We start from the raw sequence: 18236 nt of genomic DNA, 5'->3' as shown, positions 1-18236 counted from the left end.
AAACTAACAGTCAACGTTTCAGGCCAAGACCCTTCATCAGGACTGGAAAGGAACGGGGCTAAAGCCAGAATAAGATAGACAGGAGGGGAAGGAGTACAACCTAGCAGCTGATAGGTGAGATGAGGTGGGAGGGAAGGGTCTCAGACTGACGCTTCATTATTTATTTCCCTCCAAAGATGCTGCCTGGCCTGCTAAGTTCCTCCAGCATTTTGTGTATGTTGCTGAAGACTTCCAATGTCTGCAGAATCTCTTGTGTTTACGAGCAGGTAGTGGGCACCAGGCCCCACAAGTCTGCCTCACCATCCAGTCCGATAATTGGTGAATCTATACTAGCCTCTATGTAATCTCCCCATACCTCTACACGTGACATGGTTACAAGTATCAAATGGGGCAGTTAATTAAATAGAAATTTGAAAAAACTAGATAAATGACTAGACTTTTCCCTGATGGTATTAGCTGAGGTAAGGATGTTGGTCAGAACTGATGAAAGTGTTTCATTACCAATAGTGACCACAAGATACTTATTAACGGCTTGATTCAAGGGTTCAAAGCAACTTTATTCACCAAATATTGTACATTTACACATATTAGGAATTTGCTGTGGTATGTTGGTCAGGATGCAGCATGGAAAAATAAACAACCTTAAACTATGAAGAACTATATTAAAAAAGTTGCTGGTTAAAGTACAGATATGGAATAAAATGTGCATAAGTAGCAGCATGTATTTACACTGTAAACAACATTATATAAAAAGTAGTTTAATGTGTTTACAGTGCAGTGACAGAGGTAGAAGATTGAGGGGGATGGGGTAGCTAACTAGAATGGTTGATCTGATTAAATGTCTGATACTATGACATTTTTGTTCAGTTTAATAGTCAGACTGTCTGATGGGGGTTCCATCTACTTCTCAATCCAAAGATAGATTGTACTGCATCAACTATTGATGCTTGAGAAGTTGGGTCCTGTTGCTTTCCAACTGAGAACCATGAATTAAGGTTGTATGGTTCGATGATCATGTCACAGGACCAGCAATCTCTTAAACTACTGATCTGGAGAGACACAGTCTAATCCTGCCATAACAGCTGGCGAATTTAAATTGTTAGCTCGCTCACTAGTTTGTTCATTCATTCATTAAAATTCAGTAGTTTGAAAAGGCTCTCAGCAACAGAAATACCAATTTCAAACTTGACGTAAGGGAAGCCACCATCTTAATCCACAGTTATATGCAGATCCACACCCAAAGCAATGAGGTTGATTCTCAAGAAGCTTCCACACTTGGTTGGAGCAGACCACTGCCCTAGAATCTACTCCATTATTTAAGACATGACTGATCTTCCATCTCAATACTTCAATACCATAACCCCAATCTTTACTAACACCTCAAATGTCTTTTCCTCTTAAATGTATTTATCAATTTGGTCTCCACCTCCTTCTGTGGCACAGAATTTCCACAAGTCTACTAGAACACTTCCTAATTTCAGTCATAGGTGTTTTTACTGGTCACTGTAACAGACTATAGAACCCTCAGCCATGGAAAACACCTTCCCTGCACGTGTAAGTTCTACTTTATCACAGTTTTGTTCATCTCAATGAGATTTCCCCTTATTCTTCTAAACTACAGACTAGTCAACTCTTTCTCTGCCCATGCAACAGTCCTTCCAATCCCTGAATCAGTCCAGTGAATTATCACTGCAGTCCCTCAAATTGCAAGCGCTCCTTAGGCAAGGAGATCAAAACTACACATAATATTGCAATCTCACAAGGCCTTTTATAATAGTAAATGCCCAGCAAACGCGCAGTTTAAACAATCAGGATTGGGTACACTGTTCCCTCTCAGCTGTGCAGGTATCTGGCTGCACAGTAACTTGCTCCTGTGTATATAGCCTTTGCAGTCACGCAGCTGGAATAAAGTCAGATGAGAAAAAGCTTCAGAAACATTAAAGGTTTTTTTTGGTTTATTGTATTTCATTATACCCTTCAATTGTTAAGTAAAATCAAAAGTATGCTTTTCAATTCCATTCTAAATATTCATAGTACGCGTATTACACAGTTTTCAGGCCATGTAAAGATTTCCAGCCCCGGCTGGTCCATGCAGCTATCAAAAGAGGGAACATTTATGTTGTGCTAGCGAGTGACACCACACACTCTATTAAGAGTTCAGTAAAAAGTAACCCAGACTTGGTGATATGTTTTTTTTTGTCTATTTGGTAAGATGTGATTAAAGATTCACCCTTCTTTCCCAGTACTGATGAAGAGTCTCAGCTCAAAATTTATTCCTCTCCATAGATGCTGCCTGACCTGCTGAGTTCCACTGACATTTTGTGTGTTTATTGCTCTGGATTTCCAACATGTGCAGAATCTCTTAGTCATAGAACACTACAGCACAGATACAGAACCTTTGGCCCATCTAATCCCATCGATTTGCACCTCGTCCTATCCATGTACCTATCCAAATTTCACTTAATATTGAAATCAACCCCTTGTGTTGGCAGCTCAATCCACACTCTCACTAGCCTCTGAGTGAAGTTCCCCCCTCGTGTTCCCCTTAACCCATGACCTTTGGTTGTAGTCTCGCCCAACCCCAGTTAGAAAGAAAACAACTGCCTGCATTTACCCTATCTATACCCCTCATGATTTGGTATACCTCTACCAAATCTCACCTCAATCCTGTGAGTTGACTTTAATAGGTTCCAAAAGTCAAAGCAATTTATTGTCAAGGAAGTATATGTCACCATATACAACCCTGAGATTCATTTTCTTGTGGGCATTTAGAGAAAAATAACTTATGAAATATATCAAGACTGACAAGCAACCAATATGCAAAACACAAATCTTGTAAATAATTAAAACTAAATAAATAATACTGAGAACATTCAAAATTGTTTAATGTCATTTCCACTACATAAATGTAAAGCAGAACAAAATCGTTGTTACTCTGGAACCGATGCAGTACAAAAAAAAGCAAAATAAGATAAAGAACATTTTGATTAAAAAAAACACAATAAATATAAATACATAAGAAAACACACATATATGAATGCACACACATACGTACAGACTGATTGTATGCCCATAAAGTTTCACTAGGCACAAGAGTGCCTGTATATCTGTACATATGGTGACTCTAACAGGAGCTGCAAAGTCTCTTTGAAAGTGAGTCTATAGGTTGTGGAGTCAGTTCAGCATTAAAGTGAGTGAAGTTATCCACACTGGTTCCACAGCTTGATGAATGTAGGGTAATAACTATTCTTGAACTTGGTGATTAAATAAAGGTATTTTAGCTAGTTCCAGAAACAATAAAATGAAATTCAAAAATTGTGTTCTTTGATCTTGTCTGCAAATCTGTGAATGCTCATTCAGCTACACAGATATGCAACCTCATCATGGCCCGGTTAAGATTATTGAACCAATTCCATTCACTGGGTAACCAAAAAGAAAGCAGACATTATCACTCAGGAATTGCTCAAATGTGATCAAATGACTTAAATAATATGCTGGTACCAGAATACAAAGAGCACATGCAAATATTTGGCTATGCTCCTTATCAAATTAGAAGTTCTTGCTATTCCTGACAGACCAATGAAGACTGTTGCCTCATAGTAATTATACATAAAGCTCAAAATGTCCTCTGCAGACTGAACTCAAATCCAAGAGAATAAACAAGCTAATTAAGCACTGAGCATTTTTCCACAGGACTAAACATTCACCCACTTCACTACACCTGCAATGTACTGGATGGATGCAAACTTTAACACATCTCACACATTCCTTTATTTTTCCATAAGTGCGCACAAGAATATTAATCTCAAGATAGCATATGGTAACATATATGTATTTCAATAAGACATGGGAGCAGAATTAGACCATCCAAGCCCATCGAACCTGCTTTACCATTCCATCATGGCTGATTTATTATCCTCCTCAACCCTATTCTCTGCCCGTAACCTTTGACACCCTGACTAATCAAGAAACTATCAACCTCTGCTTTAAATATACTGAATGACTTGGCCACCACAGCCATCTGTGACAATGATTTCCACAGAATCACCACCCTTGGGCTAAGGAAATTCTTCCTCATCTCTGTTCCAAATGGATGTCCTTCTATTCTAAGACTGTGCTCTCTGGTTGTAGACTCTCCTACTATATGGATAATGAGGTGGATTTTCAAAGCTTGCAGGGAGATTTATGCCGGTTAGAGGAATGGGCTGAACGTTGGCAGATGGAGTTTAATGCTGAGAAGTGTGAGGTTCTACATTTTGGCAGGAATAATCCAAATAGAACATACAGGGTAAATCGTAGGGCATTGAGGAATGCAGAGGAACAGAGAGATCTAGGAATAACAGTGCATAGTTCCCTGAAGGTAGAGTCTCATGTAGATAGGGTGGTGAAGGCGGCTTTTGGAATGCTGGCCTTTATAAATCAAAGCATTGAGTACAGAAGTTGGGACGTAATGTTAAAATTGTACAAGGCATTGGTAAGGCCAAATTTGGAATATTGTGTGCAGTTCTGGTCACCGAATTATAGGAAAGATATCAATAAATTAGAGAGAGTGCAGAGACGATTTACTAGGATGTTACCTGGGTTTCAGCACTTAAGTTACAGAGAAAGGTTAAACAAGTTAGGTCTCTATTCATTGGAGTGTAGAAGGTTGAGGGGGGATTTCATCGAGGTTATTTAAAATTTTGAGAGGGATAGATAGAGTTGACGTGAATAGGCTGTTTCCATTGAGAGTAGGGGAGATTCAAACGAGAGGACATGATTTGAGAGTTAGGGGGCAGAAGTTTAAGGGAAACACGAGGGAGTATTTCTTTACTCAGAGAGTGATAGCTGTGTGGAATGAGCTTCCTGTAGAAGTAGTAGAGGCCAGTTCAGTTGTGTCATTTAAGGTAAAATTAGATAGGTATATGAACAGGAAAGGAGTGGAGGGTTATGGGCTGAGTGCAGGTAGGTGGGACTAGGTGAGATTAAGAGTTCGGCACTGACTAGGAGGGCCGAGATGGCCTGATTCCGTGCTGTGATTGTTATATTGTTATATGGTTATACGAGAGTCTCCATGTCCAGTCTCCAGGCCTTTCAATATTCGGTACATTTCAATGAGATCCCCCCCCATTCTTCTAAACTCCAGTGAGTACTGCCCAGAAGCATCGAAATCTCCTCATACATTAACCATTTCATTCCAGGGATCATTTTTGTGAACGTCTTCTGGACTCCCCCCAATCCCATCATATGCTTACTTTGATAAGTAGCCCGAAACTGCACACAATACTTCTAAGAACGTTACCTAATCCATCAGATGCACATACATACAAAACCACACAACGTTCAGCCTCCCCCACACATTTGGAATTGCAATCTTCAACTGTAATAGGACTGACAAAATTTTTCCAGTCAGAATTGGGTTTATTGTTACTGACATACAGTAGGTCGTGAAGGCCCTTGTTTTGCGGCAGCAGTAGTACAATATACAAAATACACTAAATTATAATAAGAAATATATATTTCATTAAATCAGATCATTTCCAAAAAAACCTATGAAATCTAATGCAGATACTGGTTTTTAATAAGGCAGTAAAATGCTGTTCAAGGAGTTTTGAAACAGAACTTGTAGGGATTAGTTTTAGAATGATCACGGGACTGAAAAAATAAGAAAACACAGCATCAACCAGGTCACAATCTAGTGCTATCTTTCAAAATCTTTGAAGATTTGTATTTTCAGGTGACTCTCAAAAGAAATCTACCCAGAATTGCTTCAGTCACAGAGGCGCATTTTTTAAAAATATATTTTTTTTAAGTTCTGCCATCTCTGGAATTCTCCTGCAAGCAAGCAGCAAACCTGTTCTGGGTTAAAAAAGGTGTGGGTGGCTAGAGTAAACATTTAAGACACATTTTCTAGGTCAGTCTGCAAATGAAGACAAAAAAAAACAGTAACTGATCTTTTTTTAAAAAGAAATCTAAGAAGGCGGTTGTGGTTTGTAAAGTAAAGGTCATCTCCAACCACAGACTGCATTCTGCAAAACCAGTATTTTTCTCTCCAATCTACAGTAATGTATATTAACATGGGTGTGGATTCATCTGGGTTTAACCTTGATTTCAATGTTCAACTCATGACATTTGTCTTAAAAATATTTTGCACAATTACAAACCAGTAATTCCACAAAATACCAGTGAAACTGTCCAATTCCATTTGCGATTTGAATTTCATTATGCTCGATCTTTGCTAAAACATTTTTAAAAAAATTCTGACTCTTCTCCCATCTGCCCCCCACCCCACTTCAAAATTCAAAACAGAATTTAAATCTAATCACAGAAGGTTCTGCATTTGCTAGAAATCCAGAGCAAAAAATACAAAATGCTAGAGGAAATCAGGTGGTCAGGCAGCATTTAGGGAAATAGATAAATTGACGTTTTGGACAGGACTGGAAAGGAAGGGGAAAGAAGCCAGAATTTTAAAATTTGTGGATTTTCTAATTTAGAGATCTTTTAGAAACCCTCTACATTGCCCCACCTCACATTAAAAAATAACACTATTTTCTTTCCAAAGGCAAGTAAGGACACATATCACTCTTACATTCAGTTCAGAGCCGAGAGCTACTTGAGAATTAATTTGAAACCCAACCACAATCAATCCAAAATAAAAACATACTGGAAATACTCAGCAGGTCAGGCCACACCTTCAGCATTTTCTGTTTCTTTTAGATTTCCAACATTTGCAGCTTTTTGATTTTTACAGTCAATCCAAATCTGACATAAATCCAAGAATTGAGGATATTCTCTCCCCATAGCAGACCATCACTGCAAATGTAATCCAACACATGCTGTTATCCAGAACTCTGTCCCTGGAACACAGCATGGGCCCATTTGACTCAGCACTGTGTGGCTCCTATAAACATTCAAGTTTTAAAATTTCTTCTGTCCAAGGATGATCCTCTCTTCAAAGTAAATTTCTTATCAGCATGTCATATAAGTCACCATAAACTACTGAGATCATTTTCATGTAGGCATTCACAGTAAAACAAAGTAGTAACATAGAATCAATGAAAAGCTACACACAAAGAGTGACAAACTGTGCAAATACAAAAAGAAACACACAATAATAATAAATAAACACTAGGAACATGAGTTGTAAAGTCCTTGAAAGCAAGTCCATGGGTTGTGTTCAATGATCAGTTCAGTGTTGAGGTGAGTGAAGTTATCCACGCTGGTTCAGGAACCCGATGGTTGAAGGGTAATAACTGATCTTGAACTTGGTGGTGTGGGATCGAGGACTCTTGTACCACCGTCCTGCTGGCAGCAGCAAGAAGAGAGCATGGCCTGAATGGTGGGGGTCCTTAATGACGGATGATGCTTTCCTGTGGCCACACTCTTTGTAGATGTGTGTGCCTCTTTTCCTTCTTCAGTCGAAGCCTGTGCCTCAGGACTAATGAGCCACACTTCTTTAGATCCCAGCAGCATCTCTCCTGGCACCTGACTGAAAATAGCTGCGCCACAAGTTACCTATCATTACTTCACCATGTCTGATTGGTGGCAGGACATGGTACCAAACTGAGCCTGCCCGCTTTAACCAGATCACTTATTCCCATGCTTCCCTCTCCCCAACACCGTGCCCACACACCCAATCCAAACCAAATTCAACTGGGCTACTGAAGATTTGAATCAAGCAGCAAGCTCTAGTTCAGATAACTTAAAGAAGATAAACATCCCAGAGGCCTATTATTTTACTGTGGTTGTTTTGTTGTTTATTGTGTTCTGCTGAACATTGTGGGCATGCTAACACTGGCACCAGAATGTGTGATGACACTTATAGGCTGTCCCCAACATATCCCTAATGGTGCTGATTGTTGACGCAAATGACACAATTCATTCGACGTACATGTGATAAATAAATTCTCAATCTGAATAAAAAGTTGATACCATTCTTTAAAGTGATTGGAATTCAGAGCTGATGTATGGACAAATGAGAACCTCTGCCCTTTACAATACTGGGAAACAGCCAAGAGGAAGATACCTCTACCAACTCAGCTTACACACCATTTCAGACAAGGTTTCAGTTTGAAGACAATGCAATCTCACATTAGGAGGGATCAAAGAGGACACAAGAACAGACAATGATTACATATAACTCTAATTCATTGCTACCTACGATTCTATATTTGAACCAACTTGGCACAAAGGGTCCTTCATTGAGATTATGCACTTAAAAAATGCTGTGACATCTGCATCATATATTAATGCAGCATGAGACATTGCAAAATCAATAAAATACCAATGAATAGAACATTCTGCATAAGTACAGAACTAAATTTTAAACAACCCTGAATGGACAGTCACAAGAGCCAGTAACACAAGCCAAGTCCTCCACACTAAATTTCACAGATCAAAATGCGTCACCTTGAAATCAGTTACCGTTAACCTGCAATTGAGTGCGCTTTCCAAATATCATTTTCATTCCACGGTGCTTCCATGCTAAATTATGAGCAGACTGAAGTACGTAGCAACTAGAAATAATGGAAAGCTCCTTGAACTCAAACCATTATAACTGAGATCTTTCAATTCCTCTCCAATCGACTGCAGATTATTTGGCAATGAAATGGTGAGAATAGGGTTGCAGATCCTCCTCTGCCAGCTGCAATGCTAATTAACTATGTGACTCGAATGAAGAGGCACCATCCACAAATTAAAATTCTTTCAAACAATCTGATATTAAGCTAAATTATACTGTACCACATGATTCAGCTAACTGCCTATTAATCAGGGGCAGATGCCCATTATTATAGAACCTGAAACCCTTAGCTTAGGTTCACCTTCCAAGGAGCATGCAAAGGAATGAACGTTTTACTATACATTCGCCCAGAAATAACGTGAACTGAATAAGCATCAGAGTACTTCATCACCCCACACCCCTACCAAGTCTCATTGCAGGAAATGTGACCAAGATCATTATTGTTCAGTCTTGGAGGTAAACAGCTTTGTGAGCAAAAATTTCATTATCTGATAAAGTAGCATTACTATCAATTTAATTCCGAACTGGAACATGAGAGGTTCTGCAGATGTTGGAAACCCGGAGTAACACACACAAGGTGCTAGAGAAACACAGCAAGTCAGGCAGCATCTATGGAAATGAATAAAGAGTTATTGTTTCAGACCTTGATGAAGGGTCTCGACTCATTATTCCTTTCCATAGACTCTGCCCGACCTGCTGACTTCCTCCGTCATTTTGTATGTGAATTCCAAAATGGGAATATTTTTCAGTAATGTAGACATCCGGCAGGAGGTACAGGAGCCTTAGGTCCCACACCACCAGGTTCAGGAGCAATTCAAGTATCAGGCTCACGAACCAGTGTGGATAACTCCACTCCACTCCACAATGGCCTGATTCCACAACCTGTGACTCATTTTCAATGAGTCTACAACTCATGTTCTCAGAAAAGAGTGAACAGTTTTCCATCGATGCTGCCTGGCCCACTGAGTTCCTCTAGCATTTTGTGTGTTACCTTGATTTCCAGCATCTACAGATTTTCTCTTGTTCATGTTCTCAGTATTATGTATTTGCTTTTTAATTATTTGCATGACTATCTTCTTTTGCATATTGGTTGTTTGTCAGTGTGTAGTTTTTCATAAATTCTATTATATTTCTTTATTTTTCCTGTAAACACCTGCAGAAATAAAATCTTAAGATAGTATATGATGACATATCAAGGTACGTAAAATAGATTTACTTCAACATAGCTTTATTATTGTGGTTAAAATAGATGGAAAGAGACATTAATTCCTTTTTTAACCCCATCCACTTTGGCTTCCATATTCTTGAAAGCCTCAGATGCCTTAATGCAATAGACATTATTAATAAATTCAGGCTAATCAACTCAAGGGGAAAATAAAAATCGATCTATGTCTAACTTTGCTTGGTCAGATATGAGCTTCAAATAGTGACACAGAATCCTGCTGGGAATGGACAGACCACACTCCTAACCAGGTCACTGTGAAGACACTAGAACAGGGGCTCCCAGCCTTTATGCCATGGACCAGGACCATTAAGCAAGGAGTCCGTGGGCCTCAGATGGAGAACCCCTGCAATAGAAATACAATATCAATATTTAATTAAACCCAAACCTTCATCTTCATAGAACAATACAGCACAGAACGAGCTTATCGGCCCACAATGATGTGCTGACCCTTTAACCTACTCTAAGATCTAACCCTTCCCTCTCAAATAACCCTCCATTTTTTTTTTCATCCATGTGCCCATATAAGAGTCTCTTAAATATCTCCAATACATCTGGCAGGGCATCCATGCACCCACCACTGTGTGTGAGAAACATCTACCTGTGTCATTCCCCCCCCCCCCCTCTTTCCTCCAATTACTTTTAAATTATGCCCTTTCGGTTTAAGGCCATTAGAGGAAGGTTTAGGTGGATATTGTCAGCTGTATTTTTTGGGGTTCAGCTTATTTACGTTGCTTAGGTTTCATTCTTGCACTGTCATAGTGGCAGTTTGATGTACATAATAATTGTCCATCATATTCACACAATGTGAACAAATAAACTTAAATAAAATCTTCTCATTAGGGCCTGTACTCACTGGAATTTAGACCTACTGAATGTTGAAAGGACTAGATAGGGTGGATGTGGAGAGGATGTTTCCTGTGGTGCAGGTATCCAGAATTAGTGAGCACAGACTCAAAATTGAGCAGCAATCTTTTAGAACAGAGATGAGGAGGATTTTTTTTTAAGCCAGAGCAGTGAACCTGTGGAATGCTCTGCCACAGACTGCAATGGAGGCCAAGTCTGTGGGTATATTTAAGGCAGAAGCTAATCATTTCCTGATCAGTCAGGGCATCAAAGAATATGGCAAGAAGGCAGGTATATGGAGCTGAGTGGGATCCAGGATCAGCCACAAGGGAATGGTGGTGCAGACTCGATGGGCTGAAAAATGCAATTCTGCTCCTATGTCTTATGGACTATGGCCTACTTTATCATGTGCCTCCAAGAACCCCAAAACCTCATCCTTAATAATGGACCCAACATCTACCCAATCACTGAATCAGGCTAGTTGGTCTATAATTTCCTTTCTTCCGCCTCCCACCCTTCTTTAAGAGTGAAGTGACTTGGAGCTTTCGAGTCCTCCGGAATTATTCCAAAATCTATTGATTCTTGATAGATCATTACTAATGCCACCATAATCACTTCAGCTACCTCTTCTAGAACCCTGGAACGAAGTCCATCTGATCCAGGTGACTTGTTGTGGTGCTAGAAAGTTTGTGAACCCTGCAGCATTTTCTCTATTTCTGCATAAATATGACCTAAAATGTGATCAGATTTTCACATAAATCCTAAAACTAGATAAAGAGAACCCAACTAAGTAAGACAAAAAACATACTTGTTAATTTATCTATTGAGAAAAATGATGTAATATTACATGTATTTGTTGGAAAAAGTATGTGAACCTCTGGGGTAATGCCTTCTACAAAAGCTATTCGGAGTTGGGTGTTCCAATCAATGAGATGAGATTGGAGGTGTGGGCTGCCCTGCCCTATATAAAAAAAAAGACAGGCCAAGTCAGGTTACTGACATAGATTGCTCTTCTCTAGAGCACCATACATGTACCATTCCTCAACCATAACAACTTTCAGAGGACTGTAGAGATACTTGAAGCCAGAGAAGGCTATGATAGCATTCTTAAAGACATGAGTGTTCATTAGTCCATTGTAAGAGAAATTGTCTGCAAATTGAGGAAACTCAGTACTGTTGCTACTCTCCCTAGGAGTGGACGTCCTGCAAAGATCACACCTAGAGTACAATGTGCAATGCTGAGGGGAGGTGAAAAAGAACCCAAGAGTAACAGCAAATGGCCTGCAGAAATCTCCAGCACTTACTAAGCTCTCTGTTCATGTGCCCAATATGAGAAAAACACCGAAGAATGGTGTTGGTATTCATGGAAGGACACCATGGAAGTAACCACTGCTCTCCAAAAAAAAACATTGCAGTACGTCTCAAGTTTGCAAAAGACCACCTAGATGTTCTACAATGCTTCTGGGCTGATGTTCCTGGGACAGGTGAGACTAAAGTTGAACTTCTTGGCAGAAATGCTTGCAGGAAAAAGCACACACACCAGTACAAAAGCCTCACCCCAACGGTGAAGCATGGTGAAAGGTGCATCAAGGCTTGGTGCTGCTTTGCAGTCTCAGGGCCTGGACAACTTGCATTCGTTGAGGGAACACTGAATTCAAAATTGTATCAAGACATTTTAAAGGTAAATGTCAGGGTAGCAGTCCGTCATCTGAAGCTTAATAGAAGTTGGATAATACAACAAGACAATGATTTGAAAGACAAAAGTAAATCAACAGAATGGTTTAAAAAGAAAAACATTCATGTTTTGGAATGGCCAAGTCAAGGTCCTGACCTTAATCCTATCGAAATATTGTGTAAGAACCTGAAGCAAGCAGTTCATGCAAGGAAGCCCACCAACACCCCAGAGCTGAAGCAGTTTTGTAAGGAGGAATGGCCTAAAATTCCTCCAAAGCAATGTGCAGGACTGATTAAGTTATTGGAAACATTTGGTTGAAATTATTGCTGTATACTGAAAGCAAAGGTTCACAATTTTTCCAATAAATACATTGCAATATTGGATAATTTTTCTCAATAAATAAGTGAAGTACTTTTTTTTGCATTATTTATTTAAATGGTTTCTCTTTATTTAGTTTTAGGACTTGCATTAAAATCTGATCACATTTTAGATCATATTTATGCTGAAATAATGAAACTTCTACAAGGTTAGAAACACAGAAAACCTGCAGCACAATACAGGCCCTTTGGCCTATGATGCTGTGCCAAATATGTACTTACTTTAAAAATTACCCAGGGTTACCTGTAGCCCTCTGTTTCTCTAAGCTCCATATATCTATCCAAGAGTTTCTTAAAACCCTCTTATCATATCCTCTTCCACCATTGTCACCGGCAGCCCATTCCACGCACTCACAATCCTCTGTGTAAAAAACTTGCCCCTGACCTCTCCTCTGTACCTACTTCCATGCACCTTAAAATTGTGCCTTCGTGTTAGCCATTTCAGCCCTGGGGAAAAGTCTCTGACTATCCACACAATCAATGCCTCTCATCATTGTATACACCTCTATCAGGTCACCTCTCATCCTCTGTCGCTCCAAGGAGAAAAGGCCAAGTTCACTCAATCTATTCTCATAAGGCATGCTACCCAAACAAGGTAAATGTAAATCTTGTAAATCTCTGCACTGTTTCTATGGTTTCCACATCCTTCCTGTAGTGAGGCGACCAGAACTGAGCGCAGTACTCCAAGTGGGGTGTGACCAGGATCCTATAAAGCTGCAACATTACCTCTCGGCTCTTAAGCTCAATCCCACGGTTGATGAAGGCCAATACACTGTATGCCTTCTTAACCACAGAGTCAACCTGCGCAGCAGCTTTGAATGTTCTATAGACTCCGACCCCAAGATCACTCTGATCCTCCACACTGCCAAGAGTCTTACCATTAATACTACATTCTGCCATCATATTTGACCTTCCAAAATGAACCACCTCACACTTATCTAGGTTGAACTCCATCTGCTACTTCTCAGCCCAGTTTCGCATCCTATCAATGTCCTGTTGTAACCTCTGACAGCCCTCCACACTATCCACAACATCCCCAACCTTTGTGTCACCAGCAAATTTACTAACCCATCCCTGTACTTCCTCATCCAGAGCATTAATAAAAACACGAAGAGAAGGGGTCCCAGAACAGATCCCTGAGGCACACCATTGGTCACTGACCTCCATGAGCTGTCCACAACCACTCTTTACCTTCTGTGTGCAAGCCAGTTCTGGATCCACAAAGCAAGGTTCCCTTGGATCCAATGCTTTCTTACTTTCTCAATAAGCCTTCCATGGAGTACCTTATCAAATGCCTTGCTAAAATCCATATACACTACATCAACTGCATCTACTGCTCTACCTTCATCAATGTGTTTAGTCACATCCTCAAAAAATTTAATCAGGCTCGTAAGGCACGACTTGCCTTTGACAAAGCCATGCTAACTATTTTGAATCATATTAAGCCTCTCCAAATGTTCACAGATCCTGCCTCTCAGGATCTTCTCCATCAACTTACCAACCACTGAAGTAAGAGTAGCTGGTTCATAATTTCCTGGCTATCTTTACTCCCTTTCTTGAATAAAGGAACAACATCTGCAACCCTCCAATCCGCTGGAACCTCTCCTGTCCACATTGATGCATGCAAAGATCATTGCCAGAGGATCAGCAACAGCAGCCTGGGAGACATGTCATCCGGTTCTTGTTCACAAACTTTCTAGCACCACTGTATCTTCACTTCTGCCAACACCCTTGCATTTCTGGCATTCTTCTAGTGTCTTCCACAGTGAAAACTGATGCAAAATGCTTAAGTTCATCTACCATTTCTTCGTCCTTGTAAACTACCTCTCCAGCAGTCCGATATCCACTCTCACCTCTTTTACTCATTATATATTTGAAAAAACCTTTGGCACCCTCTATTATTTACCTTCGTATTTCATCTCTTCTCTCCTTATGGCTTTTTTAGTTATCTTTTGTTGGTTTTTAAAAGCTCTAAATTCTCACCAATTTTTGCTATATTACACTGTTTTCCTTTCATGCTGGCTTTGGCTTCCATTGTCAGCCTCATTCTCCCTTTAGACTACTACTACTTCTTTGAGATGTATCTGTCCTGCACCTTCCAAATTGTCTCCAGAAACTCCAGCCGTTGTTGTTCTGCCATCATCCCTGCTTGTATCTCCTTCCAATCAACTCTAGCCAGCTCCTCTCTCACGCCTCTGTAATTCCCTTTACTGCACTATACATCTGATACAACTGACACTACCATTTCCTTCTCAAACTGGTGAGTGAATTCTATCATATAATGATCACTGTCTCCTAAGGTGCCTTTACCCTAAGCGCCCTAATCAAGTCTAGTTCATAACACAACACCCAGTCCAGAATTACCTTTCCCCTAGCGGGCTTAGACACAAGCTGATCTGAAAGGCTATCTCAGAAATCCCTCTCTTTGGATTCAGCACGAAATTGATTTTCCCAGCCTACCTGCATATCAAAATCCCCCATCACTATCCTAACATTGCCCTTTTATATCCTTTTTCTGTCTCCTGTTATAATTTGCATCCCACATCCTAGATACTACTTGAAAGCCGATATATAACTCCAATCAGGATCTTTTTTACCTCAGCAGTTTCTTAATTCTACATGCAGAATTCTACATCTTCCAATTCTATGTGACCTCTTTTACAGGATTTGATTCCATTTTTTAAAAAAACCAACAAAGCCACCACATCCCCCTGCCTATCCTTTTGATAGATGGTGCATCCTTTAATGTTAAGCTCCCAACTATGATCTTCTTTCAGCCACATCATACTTGCCAATCTCTAACTGTGCTACAAGATCATCTACCTTATTCCATACATAGTGCGCGTTCAAATGTAACACCTACAGCCATGTATTCATCACCTGTTTTGATTTTGCCCCCAGGTTACACTTCAACTCATTCCAATCACTATAATTGTTCCCTATCACCTGCCTATCCTTCCTCAGTCTCACTACACACTGCATCTACTTCTCTACTAACTGCCCCATCATTCTGGTTCCCATCCCTGTGCCAACCTAAATGTAAATGCTCACCAACAGCTCTAGCAAACCGGCCTAGGGTTCAGGTGGAATCCATCCCTTTTTGCACAGGTCATTCATTCCCCAGAAGAGATCCCAATGATGCAGAAAAACCATTCACCCACCCATTTTGCCTCTGAAGAAACTTGCATATCTGTCCATTTGAAATCCCATTTCTACAGCTCTCTCCTCTAAATTTCTTATTTAAATCCATCTCCGCACACTCTGGATTTGTAAACCACTGTAAACAATGCATTTATATTTCCACTGCACTGTCCATTCAAGTCACAGAATCAGCATGAAAAAAGACCCGTCAGTCAAGCATTCCTTTGAGGCCATTGCCATTTTATTATCTTAACACTTCAGTTAACTCTGTTCACTTGCTGACACGTTAGAAGAAATTCAGAATTAACATGGGGCAGCATGGTCACATAGTGGTTAGTGTAATGCTATTATAATGCCAGCCACCTTTGTTCAATTCTGCCTCTGTGTGCAAGGGGTTTGTACATAGACAAGAAAATCTTCAGATACTGGAAATCCAAAGCAACACACACAAAATGCTGGATGAACTCAGCAGGGGTCAGGCAGTATCTATAGAAAAGAGAAAACAGTATGTTTCAGACAGACACCCTTCATCATGACTGGAGAAAAACAGGTGAGGAGTCAGAGCAAGGTGGGGGGAGTGGTGAAGTGAAGTGCTCGGAAGTTAATTAGTGAAAGACAGAAAGGGCAGAAGGAGGGCGAATCTGATAGGAGAGGGCAGAAGACCATGGGAGAAAGGGACAGAGGTGATGGTCAGATAAGCAGATGAGTTGGGGGGGGGGGGGGGTGGAGGCAATTACTGGATGTTAAAGAAATCTGGCAGAAGGTTACCTAGATGGTGTTGCTCCTCCAGCCTTAGTATGGCATCATTGTGGCAGTAGAGGAAGCCTTAGACTGACATGTTGGACTGGGAATGAGAAGTAGGATGTCGCTGGTAAGTGGGAGGCCTTCAAAGGAGAAATTTGAGAGCAGAGTTTGTATGTTCCTGTCAGGATTAAAGGCAAAATGAATTAAGAATAAGGAACCTTAGTTCTCGAGGGATATTGGAACTCTGATCGAGAAGATGTATAACATATATAGAAAACAGGGAGCAAAAAAGTTACTTGAGGAGTATAGAAAGTGCAAAAAAAACTAAGAAAGAAATCAGGAGGGCCAAAAGAAGACTTGAGGTAGCTTTGGAAGTCAAGGTGAGGGATAACTCAAAGAGCTTCTACAGGTATATTAAGAGCAAAAGGATAGTAAGGGATAAAATTGGTCCTCTTGAAGATCAGAGTGGTCGGCTATGTATGGAACCAAAAGAAATGGGGGAGATCTTAAATGTTGTTTTTGCGTCTGTATTTACTAAGGAAACTGACATGGAGTCAATGGAAATAAGGCAAACAAATAGTGAAGTCATGGAACCTATACAGATTGAAGAGGAGGTGCTTGGTATCTTGAGGCAAGTCAGAGTAGATAAATCCCCAGGACCTCGATTTTCAGAAGGCATTTGATAAGGTCCCACATAGGAGACTGGTGGGTAAAATCAAAGCTCTGGGCATCGGGGGGGGGGGGGGGGGGAAGACATTGACATGGATAGAAAACTGGTTGGCAGATAGAAAGCAAAGGGTAGCGGTGAATGGGTGTTTCTCAGAATGGCAGGTAGTGACTAGTGGGGTGCCACAGGGCTCGGTATTGGGACCACAGCTGTTTACAATTTACGTCGACGATTTGGATGAAGGCACTGAAAATAACATCAGCAAATTTGCTGATGATTCTAAGCTGGGTGGCAGTGTGACATGTGATGAGGATGTTAGGAGAATTCAGGGTGACTTGGATAGGTTGGGTGAGTGGGCAGATACTTGGCAGATTACATTTAATGTGAATAAGTGTGAGGTTATCCACTTTGGGAGTAAGAACAGGAAGGCAGATTATTATCTGAACGGAGTAGAGTTAGGTAAGGGAGAAATACAAAGAGATCTAGGAGTCCTTGTTCATCAGTCACTGAAGGTGAATGAGCAAGTGCAGCAGGCAGTGAAGAAGGCTAATGAAATGTTGATCTTTATTACAAAGGAAATCCTCTTGCATTTGTACAGAGCCCTGGTGAGACCACACCTGGAGTATTGTGTACAGTTTTGGTCTCCACGGTTAAGGAAGGGCATCCTGGCTGTAGAGGAAGTGCAGCGTAGATTCACGAGGTTAATTCCTGGGATGTCTGGACTGTCTTACACAGAGAGGTTACAGAGACTGGGCTTGTACACACTGGAATTAAGGAGATTGAGAGGGGATCTGATTGAAACATATAAGATTATTTAAGGGATTGGACAAGATAGAGGCAGGAAATATGTTCCAGATGCTGGGAGAATCCAGTACCAGAGGGCATGGTTTGAGAATAAGAGGTAGGTCATTTAGGACAGAGTTAAGGAAAAACTTCTTCTCCCAGAGAGTTGTGGGGGTGTGGAATGCACTGCCTCAGAAGGTAGTGGAGGCCAATTCTCTGGATGCTTTCAAGAAGGAGCTAGATAGGTATCTTATGGATAGGGGAATCAAGGGATATGGGGA

General features: G+C 40.5%; 1 protein-coding gene across 8 annotated transcripts in view; it reads right to left on the bottom strand.

Annotated features, from left to right (window-relative positions):
* zbtb47b (zinc finger and BTB domain containing 47b) overlaps window positions 1-18236 on the bottom strand; it is a 270179-nt gene that overhangs the window by 162733 nt on the left and 89210 nt on the right. The gene's annotated exons all lie outside the window — the stretch shown is intronic.

Source organism: Hypanus sabinus, chromosome 6, assembly GCF_030144855.1.
Source record: "Hypanus sabinus isolate sHypSab1 chromosome 6, sHypSab1.hap1, whole genome shotgun sequence".
NCBI classification, from domain to species: domain Eukaryota; kingdom Metazoa; phylum Chordata; class Chondrichthyes; order Myliobatiformes; family Dasyatidae; genus Hypanus; species Hypanus sabinus.
Note: the sequence above shows the minus strand (reverse complement) of the source record. Positions and strands in the feature narration are given on the sequence as shown.